Source organism: Triticum aestivum, chromosome 6B (genome assembly GCF_018294505.1).
Source record: "Triticum aestivum cultivar Chinese Spring chromosome 6B, IWGSC CS RefSeq v2.1, whole genome shotgun sequence".
Lineage (NCBI taxonomy): Eukaryota > Viridiplantae > Streptophyta > Magnoliopsida > Poales > Poaceae > Triticum > Triticum aestivum.
Window position 1 is genome coordinate 723573410 of NC_057810.1, and position 12674 is coordinate 723586083.

Sequence of the window (12674 nt, forward strand, 5' to 3'; positions counted from 1 at the left end):
TCCCGCCGGCGCACCCCCCCTGCGGCCACCTCCGGCGCCGGTGCCCTGCCAGGTCCGCCCGTACTGGGCGTGCGCCCGCTCCGGTGCGTCTGACGCCCCCGCCCGCTATCGGCGCCCGGTTGGCCCCTATGGGCCACAGACATGTGGGGCCCGACCCCCAGAACGGTTTTATAAAAAAAAAGAGGAACCAAAAAAAATATATATTAAATAAATAAATAATAATTAAATTAATTAATTAATTAAGGAATTAATTAAGTTAATTAATTATAATTAGATTAACCTAATTAACTAATTAGTTTAATTAAACGGTAATTAGATTAGCTAAACATTAATTAGACTAAACAGTCAATGACGAACGGGACCCACATGTCAGGGTTGACTGCTGACGTCAGCATGACATCATGCTGATGTCATAAATTCGTTTTCAAATTAAATAATTAATTAATTAAATTCCAGAAATTAATATAATCTTTAGAAAATCATATCTTTTAATCCGTAACTCGGATTAAAATATTTTCAACACGAAAGTTGCTCAGAACGACGAGACGATTCCGGGTACGCAGTCCGTTCGTCCGCCACACCCCTCTAACCTATCGAACCCGCAACTTTCCCCCTCCGGCTCCTCTGCCCGAAAACACGAAACACTGGGAATACTTCCCCGGATGTTTTCCCCCCTTCACCGGTATCACCTACTACCGCGTTAGGGCACACCGAACACCGCGTATTGCCTTGTTATATTTTGTGATGCTTTGTTTGCTATGTATTCATTATTTCTTCCCCCTCTTCTCTCCGGTAGACTACGAGACCGGCGCCGCTGCTGGGTGCCCCGATCGACTACGTTGTTGACGACCCCTCTCTCTTGCCAGAGCAACCAGGCAAGCCCCCCCCCCCCTTGATCACCAGATATCGCCTATTCTCCTCTATACTGCTTGCATTAGAGTAGTGTAGCATGTTACTGCTTTCGTTAATCCTATTCTGATGCATAGCCTGACATTGTCGCTACATCTGTTGATACCTTACCTGCAATCCTAAATGCTTAGTATAGGATGCTAGTTATCATCATTGGCCCTACATTCTTGTCAGTCTGCCTTGCTATACTATCGGGCCGTGATCACTTGGGAGGTGATCACGGGTATATACTATACATACATACATACTATACAGATGGTGACTAAAGTCGGGTCAGCTCATTGAGTACCCGCAAGTGATTCTGACGAGGGGGCTGAAAGGACAGGTGGCTCCATCCCGGTAGAGGTGGGCCTGGGTTCCCGACGGCCCTCGATTGTTACTTTGTGGCGGAGCGGCAGGGCAGGTTGAGACCACCTAGGAGACAGGTGGGCCTGGCCCTGTTCGGCGTTCGCGGATACTTAACACGCTTAACGAGATCTTGGTATTTGATCTGAGTCTGGCTACGAGCCTATACGCACTAACCATCTACGTGGGAGTAGTTATGGGTATCCCGACGTCGTGGTATCAGCCGAAGCACTTCAGACGTCAGCGACGGAGCGGCGCGCGCCGAATTGGACTAGAACGCCACTAGGCTAGGTCTGCTTTCGGCCGCCCACGCAACGTGCAGGTGTGCTCAGGGCGATGGGCCCAGACCCCTGCGCGCTTAGGTTTAGACCGGCGTGCTGGCCTCTCTGTTGTGCCTAGGTGGGGCTGCGACGTGTTGATCTTCCGCGGCCGGGCATGACCCAGGAAAGTGTGTCCGGCCAAATGGGATCAAGCGTGTTGGGCTATGTGGTGCACCCCTGCAGGGAAGTTAATCTATTCGAATAGCCGTGATCTTCGGTAACAGGACGACTTGGAGTTGTACCTTGACCTTATGACAACTAGAACCGGATACTTAATAAAACACACCCTTCCAAGTTCCACAGACAACCCGGTGATCGCTTTTCCGCAGGGCGACGAGGAGAGGATTGCCGGGTAGGATTATGCTACTTGGAGATGCTACTTGGAGTTGCTACTTGGAGATGCTACTTGGAGGACTTCAATCTACTCTCTTCTACATGCTGCAAGACGGAGGCTGCCAGAAGCGTAGTCTTCGACAGGATTAGCTATCCCCCTCTTATTCTGGCATTCTGCAGTTCAGTCCACTGATATGGTCCTTTACACATATACCCATGCATATGTAGTGTAGCTCCTTGCTTGCGAGTACTTTGGATGAGTACTCACGGTTGCTTTCTCCCCCCTTTTTTCCCCTTTCCTTTCTTTCTGGTTGTCGCAACCAGATGCTGGAGTCCAGGAGTCAGACGCCATCGTCGACGACGACCCCTACTACACCGGAGGTGCCTACTACTACGTGCTGCCCGCTGATGACGACCAGGAGTGACCTAGGAGGATCCCAGGCAGGAGGCCTGCTCCTCTTTCGATCTGTATCCCAGTTTGTGCTAGCCTTCTTAAGGCAAACTTGTTTAACTTATGTCTGTACTCAGATATTGTTGCTTCCGCTGACTCGTCTATGATCGAGCACTTGTATTCGAGCCCTCGAGGCCCCTGGCTTGTATTATGATGCTTGTATGACTTATTTTATTTGTAGAGTTGTGTTGTGATATCTTCCCGTGAGTCCCTGATCTTGATCGTACACATTTGCGTGTATGATTAGTGTACGATTAAATCGGGGGCGTCACAGTCATCTCCGGCGGCAGCCGGCCCGGTCGGACGCGGCTGGTTGCTGGAGGCGTGGTCGAGCTGAGGCTGGTCGTCCGCTCCGTCTTCTGGCGCCTCCGTCTCGTCTCCGTCCCCCGCCTCGTCTTCCTCCTCGGTGCTGGAGCCGATCACCTCCGCCGAGTCCTCGTCGTAGTCCGGGTTCATCCCGAACCACTCCGGAGGCACCTCCTCGCCGTTTGCTGCCCGCTCAGGAACGAAGACGCTGGTGTCGGTGTAGTCGGCGATCGCCGCCGCACGCTCGACGAGGGCACCTTCCACAGCCGCCAGCTCTGCCTGGGCCTCTGACCGGAACGCGGCCAGCCAGTCCAGGTCCAGCCCTGGATACCAAGCCTTGACGAATTCCAAGGCCCGGCGCGCTCCAGCCCGGGCCGAGGAACCCTTCCAAGCCTCAAGACGGCCAGCTGCGACCTCCAGCCAGTCGGCAGTCCGACTGGGAGTACGCAGAACCTTCCAAGCCTGAGCACCTGCGCGTTGAAGCCGGCGCAGCAGCTGGTGGGCCGGCCGCAGACGAGCCTTGATGCTCAAGAGCTGCTCGTCGATGGTCAGGGGGGCGTCAGCGGCGATCTCCTCGCCATTCGCCCTCCGCGCTTCGCGATCAGCCTCAATGGCTCGGGTGACCGCCTGCGAGTGGCTAGGGAAGAAGTCTGCCCAAAACAGAAAGAAGCAAAAGAAAGAATCAGGAGTCGGCTTGACTTGCAGTAGGCGGCTCGAAGAAAGAAAGCAAAGAAACTCACCGTCGACAATGTCTTCGATCTCGTGGAAGCCGGAAGACAGCATCGCCTCCTTGTCAGTCCAGGAGGAGCGGTCGCTCTCGAACTCAGCCAGGAGAGCGGCCTCTTTCTTCTCCGCCTCGTCCTGAGCCGCCTTAAGCAGCTCCTTCTGCTCCGCCAACCGCTCGGCCAGTAAGTCGCGCTCTGTGGCGAGCTTGCCGCACTCCTCCTCCTTGGCGCATAGGGCAGTGCTGACCTCGCCCAACCGTTCCTGAAGAGCGGCATTGGCCTCTGAAGAACAAAGAGAAAGGATGTTAAGTCGTCAACAAGGAAGGTCGCCGGGAAGATCCGGCCCGACTGCTCAGCAGTTGACCCGAATCTCGGGGACTACAGCCCGCGGGTGCGCCAGCTCGCCCCCGCGAAAAAGAAGAAGAACCTACTCCGGCTCTCCGACAAGTCGGCAGTCCGCTTCCCCAGCTGCTCAACGTTGCGGTTGAATGCGGTGACGCGGAGGTTGTGATACTCCTGTGATAAACAATCGGACAAAGAAAAAAATGAGGAACTCGCCAGATTGAGTTCCGGGCCGCCTGCTCAGTAGCCGGCCCGCAACTCGGGGACTACACCCAGTGGGTGCGCTGGCGCGCCCCCACAAAGAAGAGCGAAAAAAGACAAAGTCAAAAAAGAAAGCATACCCGGACAGACGCTCGCGACGCATGCGCCTTGGTGCAGCTCTGGATGGCTTCGCCCTCAGCTTGCAGCTTCGCCTGCACGTCCAGGAGCGCCTGGTTCAGCGGACCGTCGCCGCCTCCTCGCACCCATCCAGTAGGCGCGGTGCTTATTGCCTCAGCATCTGGGATGGCCGAGCTGGCGGCGTCGGCTTCCAAGGGGTGTGGTGCCGAAACCGCCTTCTCAAGGCGGCGGCGCACTGGTGAGGCGACTTGAAGGAGCAGCCTCGCCACCGCCTCGTCCTCTGTCGGCGGCACTGGTGGGCCCGCCGACTGCTTGCCATGCGCACTTCCCGATGGCGGCGGAGGCGGCGGTGGCGGCGTGGCCGTGCCCGACGCGGAGGCTTCGCCACCATCCTTCTCCATGATGGGGTGCTCCCCACCGACTTCTCCAGTCTGCCCGCCGAACTCCGGGGGCGGCGGCGCGGAGTTCAGCGGGATGACAAGCAACGCCGATTGGCGGCGCGCGGTCTCCTCAGCCCGCTGTCTTGCTATGGCGGTGGCTTCAGCTTCCTCCAGCTTCTTCTGGGCGGAGGCCGCCGCTTTCTCGGCCTCCGCCTTCTCCAGACAGTCGGCCTCTTCCTCGCCGCGCTTCTCCCGCGCGTTGTGCTCCGTCGCCTCCCGGAGGTCGGCGGCGGGGTCAATCCGCCGAGTATTGGCGGACGTCTCGGCCGACCCCATGACAGAGGGGATGGCGACCCTCTCAAGAGAAAGAGGGGCCCTGAAGCAAAAGACGGAATGAAAAAGTCTCGGAAAGGATTCACCAAAGAAAACAAGGCAAAGGCAGAAAGCGCTTACGCAGAGACTAGCGGCGGCTTCTTCACTTCCTTACGGAAGCGGTTGGCCTTCGCGACCGCCTCCTCCCGCTTGGTCGCGGCGGCCGCCCCCTTGAACTTCTTCGGCCGACCGCCGAGGGAACTCGGCGTGGCCCGGCGCTTCTTCACGCCGACTTGATCGGCCAAGCCGGCGGAGGAACTCGCGCCTGGATGCCCGGCTTTCGGTTGGCGGCGCGGGACGACTTCCCCTTCGGCGTCATCTTCTGGCCAGTCGGCGAAGGTCGCCGAGGGCCGGAAGCCGCCTTCCGCTCCTCCTCCTCCGCCTTCGGCGTCGGCCTCCGTCGCCGCCGCCCCCAAGTCGGGGTCGTCGACGTCGCTCTCTGCTCGATCTGGAGCGAACTCGCGGAGATGTCCCGTGGCACCGGCTGCAGGCTGGATGAGGGGGTTCAGACTCGAAAAACCAAGAAGATCATAAGTCGGACTCGGCTACAAAGAAAAACGAAAGAACAAAAATACAACTTACCACTGGCGGGGGGTTGGGGCGCAAGTATGGCTCTTTTCCGAACTCCCAGTCCGCCGCGAGCTCGCAGTTCGCGATGTGGTTCACCATGTTCGCCACCTCCGCGTGGGGCATCTCCCTGGTGCACATACGGCTCGGGTCCCGGTGATCGCTCATCTGACAGATCAGATGAGGTCGGCCTTGGAGTGGGAGGACTCAGCGCGCCACGAAGGCTGCCAGCAAGTCAGCCCCAGCCAAGCCTTCCGACTGCGTCAGCACTCGGAGCCGCGCGACGGCGGCGGCGCCTGCGGGAGTCAGCGTCTTGGCCTGATGGGACCAGCTGGGAAGCCTCCCAGCCGGCGCGCCGGCTTCGTAGTGCGTCAGGTTGACCCAGTCGCCTTCTGGGGCGATGTTCTTCATGTAGAAATACGACCGCTGCCACATCTTCATCGACTTGATCAGCGCGATGGAAGGGAATGGATTGTCAGCGGTCGACCTTCGCATTGCGATGAAGGCGCCGCACTGAGCCGGTATGCCGACGACGTGCCTGCCGAGTTTCGATTGGAAGAACTCTCCCCACAGCTCGACGGTAGGGACAACGCCGAGGAACCCCTCGCACAGGGTGACGAAGGCGGCCAGCAGCACCACCGTGTTCGGAGTAAGGTGGTGCAGCTGGAGCCCGTTGAACTCCAGGAAGGAGCGGAAGAAGCCGCTCGCCGGCAGGCCCAGGTCGCGCATGAGGTGCGAGCGGAATATGACCCGCTCGCCCTCCTCCGGCGCCGGCCTTATTTCCCCCGCCAGCGGGGCACGGGCTCGCACCAAGTTCGCATAGGGGAGCCGGCGCGTCTTTCGGAGGTGCTCGATGGTGTCGTCGTCCACAATGGAGCTGTCCCACACGCCGGAGCGCACGGCAGGAGCCGTAGCGGCGGAGGAAGAACTCATCACGGCGAGCGCTGCGCGGCTTGGAGCAACGAAGGAAGGAAGAAGAAGAGGCAAGAGGAGGCGGGGGAGTAGGGAAGAATGGGCGCGCGTGTTTCGCCGTCCCGCTCCCCCCGCCTACTTATAGGCCTACGGGATGAGAAACCCATGGGGCGGGTGTGGGATTAACTGCGCACGGGACCCCACCCCCCCACCCCCACGATTTACCCCATGAAGTTACTCCGCGCAGTAACGACGTGGGAAACCCAACCGTCCGCCCGGCCGCAACGGATCCGTTCACGGGCCGAGGCGCGGTAGTGGCGTTCCCCGCCCGACGACCTATCCCGTCGCGCGCGTGGGTGGGCAGACTGCCCCTGCCGCGTGGCGCCCCGCGATGGGCCCGCGGTGGGCGGCCGCAGGGAAGCGTATCGGACACACCGCATGTTTCCCGCCGCAACGTTCGAAACTCCTCAAGAGGCAAGATGGACCTCAGTGAATCCAACTCCAGCTAGTTAGTTTGAAGCAAGACGGCCCTCTGTGAACCTGACTCCAACCAGTCGGCTTGAAGGAAGACGGCCAGCAAGGCCTGCATTCCCCCACCGGAAGAATGAAACTGTTGAGGCCCCACGACGTATCGCTCTCGGAGCCTCACCAGCTTCGGGGACTACTGTCGGAGTAATGGGCCACGGGTAGGCCAACCCGAGTCCCAGAACCTTTCAAGACAACGAGGCGACTCCAGATAAGCTGAGTCCAAGAGGCGACTCCAGATAAAGCCGAGTCCCAGAGGCGACTCTGAGGAGTCCGACTACGGAAGTCGGCCAGCAACTCCAACCACCCTGTTATTTAAGGGCAGGTATGGCCACAGTGCGCCGTACCCACGGAGATCTCCGCCCGGCGCGGCACTGTTGCCATGCCGGCCCAGACATCAGCCCTTGGGGGCGGAGCCCTGTACCCATGACGACCTGTCTGTACGGACCGGAGACGGCGGGGCCTACGAGTCAGCAAGAGTACTGAAGACGGCGAGAGCGCCAAGAGTCGGACCCGTTGGGAGTCGGCCCCCAGGAGTCGGCCGGCCCCTCCCACGGGCCCCACACGCCATTAACCAGACGCGACGGGGGAATGGCAACAGTGATCGCCCGTCAGGCGGCGGCACTGTAGCCATGACCCCATGACCAAGCCCGCGTCATTAGAAGCACGGCTACAGTAATCTGCAGCCGGCACGACCCGCACGCGGCGGACCAGGGCCGACGTCCCCGTACCAAGCCAGTCTACGGGACCCACCAGTCGGTGGGCCCCAGGAGTCGGCGGAGAAGACGGCGCCTGAGAGACAGACGGCTGGGACCAGCACCCAGCCAGTTTTACCATTGTAACCCTGGGGGGTAGGCCAATATAAACCCCCAGGGCACCCATGCAAAGGGTTCAAATCCATTAGCACTAGACAGACCACACAGGGAGGAGAGAGCTAGCCTTGCCTTCTCCTACCTCTAGAAACAGCTCTAGGAGCAACCTTGTATTCACTTTGCCTTAGTGATCATGCAGAGACCCCGCAGAGCAGCAGTAGGGGTGTTATCTCCTCGGAGAGCCCTGAAGCTGGGTAAGATCCGCCGGCGTGCATGTCTTCGCCTCATCCCGCTTCCAGGCACCGGCGACGTTCTACTCGCCCCCATCATGATAAGCCATCCTTTGGCATATGTCGCACCCAACCCCGACAGGAGGTGTCGATTTTGATTGGCACTGTCTTCCCCCAAGAGGAAGATAAGGGGGGATCCTTCTAGTGGTGAAATGTGAGGCGTTGGAAGTCCGAAGTGCGGTTATGGGTGACATCGCCGTCAAATTTCGGGTTAGATCCAAAGTCGATGGTTTTAATTGGGCACTTGTTGCGGTGTATGGGGCCACGCAGCCGGAACTGAAACCAGACTTTTTGGCAGATCTCGTCCGGATTTGCGGGTCTGAACAACTCCCAATTTTGGTTGGGGGAGATTTCAACATTATTAGAAGGAGATAAGAAAAGAACAATGATAATTTCGACACCAGGTGGTCGTTCATGTTTAATACCATCATTGAAATCTTGGATCTTAGAGAGATAGAGCTTTCGGGTAGAAAATTCACTTGGGCTAATACTTTGCAAAACCCGACGTATGAGAAGGTAGATCGAGTCCTAGCGAGCGTCGATTGGGAACAGAAATTCCCCTTGGTTACAGTCCAAGCGTTATCTCACGGTATCTCTGACCACACCCCTCTGCTGGTTCATTCTGGGGAGGCAACACGTGTGGGTAACAAAAATACTTTCTCTTTCAAACTTGCATGGTTTGAAAGAGAAGGATTCCTGGATCTGATAGCCAGAGAATAGGCGATAGATGCAGGAGGAAGGTCTCCTATTGAGAGATGGCAGAATAAGATTAGAAACTTGAGAAGTTTCTTGCGAGGATGGGCTAAGCATCTTAGTGGGATCTATAAGATTGAAAAGGAAAGGCTCCTTACACTTATCCAGTCCTTAGAAGATTGAAAAGGAAAGGCTCCTTACACTTATCCAGTCCTTAGATGTGAATGCCGAGTCCACAATTCTCCAATCATCGGAGCTTCATGCCAAAGTTGATGCGGAGATGAGATTGAAAAAGCTGTTTAGGGAAGAGGAGTTGAAGTGGGCATTGCGAGCTAAGGTTCGTAAAGTTGTCCAAGGGGATGCTAACACTCAATTCTTTTATATGATCGCCAATGGCAAGCACAGAAAGAAAAGAATTTTTCAGCTTGAGCAAGACGAGGGGACAATCATAGGGCAAGAGAACTTAAAACTTTACGTAACCAATTATTTACAAGCAGCTTTTTGGGCCTCCAGAGGATAATTTTGTGTCCTTGGATGAGTTGAGGATTGAGGATGTGCCTCAGCTGGCTGCCAATGAGAATGATGTATTAACTGCACCATTCTCGGAGAAAGAGGTGTTTGAAGCGATTTCACAGATGAAGAACAGTAAAGCTCCGCGACCGGATGGATTTCCGGCGGAGTTTTATAAGAGATGTTGGCACATTATTGAAGGGGATTTGTTACCGATGTTCCATGATCTATTCTCCGGATAGCTTCAGTTGTTTCATTTGAATTTTGGAACAATAACCTTGCTCCCTAAGAAAACAGAGGCTGTGAGAATTGAGCAGTTCAGGCCTATCTGTCTTCTTAATGTTAGTTTCAAAATTTTTACCAAGGTTGAGACTAATAGACTCACACAGATTGCTCACTCTGTGGTGCAGCCGACCCAAACTGCTTTCATGCCGGACAGAAACATCCTAGAAGGGGTTGTGGTCCTTCATGAAATGCTCCATGAAATCCATACAAAAAAACTAGACGGGGTTGTTTTCAAAGTGGATTTCGAAAAGGCGTACGATAAAGTTAAATGGCTGTTTCTGCAACAGGCTTTGCGCATGAAAGGTTTCAACCCGGCTTGGAGGAACCAGGTTGAATCCTTCACGCAAAAAGGGTGTGTTGGAATCAAAGTGAATGATGACATAGGTCACTATTTGCAGACACATAAAGGCCTGAGACAAGGAGATCCGATGTCACCTATTCTGTTCAACATTATAGTTGACATGTTGACCATTCTAATAGGTAGGGCAAAGGATGTTGGTCAAGTGGGTAGCCTGGTACCTCATCTAGTTGATGGAGGGGTGTCTATCCTACAGTACGCTGTTGATACTATCATATTCATTGAGCATGACTTGGCAAAAGCGAGAAACATGAGGCTGGTGTTATGCTTATTCGAACAATTAGCCGGGTTAAAGATTAACTTTCACAAGAGTGAATGGTTCTGCTTTGAAAGAGCCAAAGAGGAACAAGAGGCTTATAAGCAATTGTTCGGGTGTGAACTTGAGAATTTGCCTTTTATGTATTTGGGTATACCAATCCACCAGTGTAAGCTAACAAATAGAGAGTGGAAGTGTATTGAGGATCGATTCGAGAAGAAACTGAGTTGCTGGAAGGGCAAGCTGATGTCGTATGGGGGCCAGCTAATTCTTGTTAACTCGGTTCTCAAGAGCATGCCTATGTTTCTTTTGTCGTTTTTTGAGATACCAGTTGGAGTTCGGAAAAGACTGGATTTCCATCGATCCCGTTTTTTCTGGCAGAGTGATGACTTTAAAAGGAGGTATCGACTCACTAAATGGGATATTATTTGTCGACCAAAAGACCAAGGGGGTCTAGGTATGGAAAATCTTGAGGTGAAAAACAGATGTCTTCTCAGCAAGTGGCTGTATAAGTTATCTGTAGAGTCGGAGGCCACGTGGGCGCAGATTCTGCGTAACAAGTACCTTTAGTCCAAAACTTTGTCACAGGTGACAGTGAGGCCGACGGACTCACCTTTTTGGAAATGGATGGTGAGAGTTAAATCAGTCTTTTTCAACAGAACAAAGTTTCTAGTCGGAAACGGTACTTCCACGAGATTCTGGCAGGATACGTGGCTAGGGGAAACCCCTCTCGCGCTTCAGTATCCCTCCCTTTATAGCATCGTGCAACGAAGAGACGCTTTCGTTGCTACCGTGCTTCAGTCCACTCCCCTCAATATCCAATTTAGGAGAACACTTGCCGGAGCAAGTTGGAAAGCCTGGCTCCATTTGGGGAGAAGACTGATGGATGTGCAGCTTTCTCAACGGGTGGATACGTTGAGCTGGAAGCTAACCAGGAATGGAGAGTTCACGGTTAAATCTATGTATTTAGATGTGATCAACTCTAGTTCTATTCCTAGTTCCAAACATGTTTGGAATGTCAAAGTACCTTTGAGGGTTAAAGTGTTTATGTGGTTTGTACACAAACAAGTCATTTTAATTAAAGACAATTTGACAAAGCGCAACTGGACCGGTTCAACGAGATGTAGTTTTTGTGATCGCGATGAGACCATCAAACACCTCTTTCTTGATTGTTCGATTGCAAAGGTTCTATGGCGGACTGTTCACATTGCTTTTAATATTACTCCTCCGAATAATATCAACACGTTATTTGGGACGTGGCTTGACGGGATAGAGCCCCAAACAGCGAGACACATTCGTGTAGGAGTATGTGCTTTATTTTGGGCAGTCTAGAACTGCAGGAATGATTTGGTTTTTAACAGAACTAACACATGCTCATTTTTTGCAGGTTATCTTCCGAGTCACTACGTTGATCCGTATGTGGTCGCTGCTCACTCAGACGGAGGCCAGGGAGCATTTGGTTACTGGATCTACCCGATGGGAAATGGTAGCTCGGGCTATATTCAGCCGGTTTGGATGGCGGTCATGTAATAGGATGGGCAATTAATTTTCCTGTCTTCATTTTGCTTGCCGGCTGTGGCTTTTATTTTCCGCTCTTCGTGAGCCGTTTTGTGGTTCGTTTGTTTAAGACTTCATGACCTTTATTGAACTTATTTGCCTATAATAAATGTGGTCGTATGCATCATTCTGATGCAGAGGCCGGGTTACACCCCTTTTCCAAAAAAAAACATGACATTATTGGTATACATCTGTAGGGTGTATGTAATTAATGTAAAAGCAAGCCTCGAGTTGCCTGAAAAATAATCCATTGCAATCTTAGACAGGCCCTTAGACAGTGAAACCCATTGCAGATTCATTATATCTATTGCCCTTGATTTGATTTGTATTTGGATGTGGATATCTCGTACACTGTGTGATGCCCATTGCATGCATATATATATTTGCTTCGGCTGTAGCACCTGATTTCAGTTCTGTTCGGATGTGGGTGACACATATCTGATGACAACAAGCACTCATGGGAACATGTTTCCTTCAGGGTTCGAAGGCTCACGGCGAGGGGAAGCGGAAGAGGGTTAGGAAGAGGAAGAGAAGTGGCAAAGATAGCAATCAAGCAGAGACAGCGAGCTGATGGACCTACGAAGAAGCTGCAATCGGAACTGTCGTTGCTATTCTGCTTCAATCCGCTGCATCTCATGCTGAGAAGCAGATGGTGTTTCTTGTAGTTCCGTTTGCAATCATCAGTCAACTTGATAGATCATGCTCTCATCGCTAGAGGACTGTAGCTAGAATTTTTTGACAGTGTTAAGACTTTGATAGTTTGTTTGAGGCTGTTTGGACTTGTAAAATTTCTCATGGCTAGTAGTAATCAGTTTAGGCCCTGTTTGTTTCATAAGTCCTAGGACTTTTTTAAGTCCCAACTTATAAGTCATAAGTCCCTACCTGTTTGTTTACAGGGACTTATAAGTCCCGAGTTCCTACTGTTTGTTTACAGGGACTTATAAGTCCATGTTGCACCGCTGCAACGAGGCTCAGGAGAGGGCATGTCCGGCGATTGGAGGCACCGCTGCAACGAACCGAGGCAGAACGAACCGAGGCGGGGCGGCGACGGGGCGGCGAACCGAGGCGGGGCGGCGACGGGGCAGCG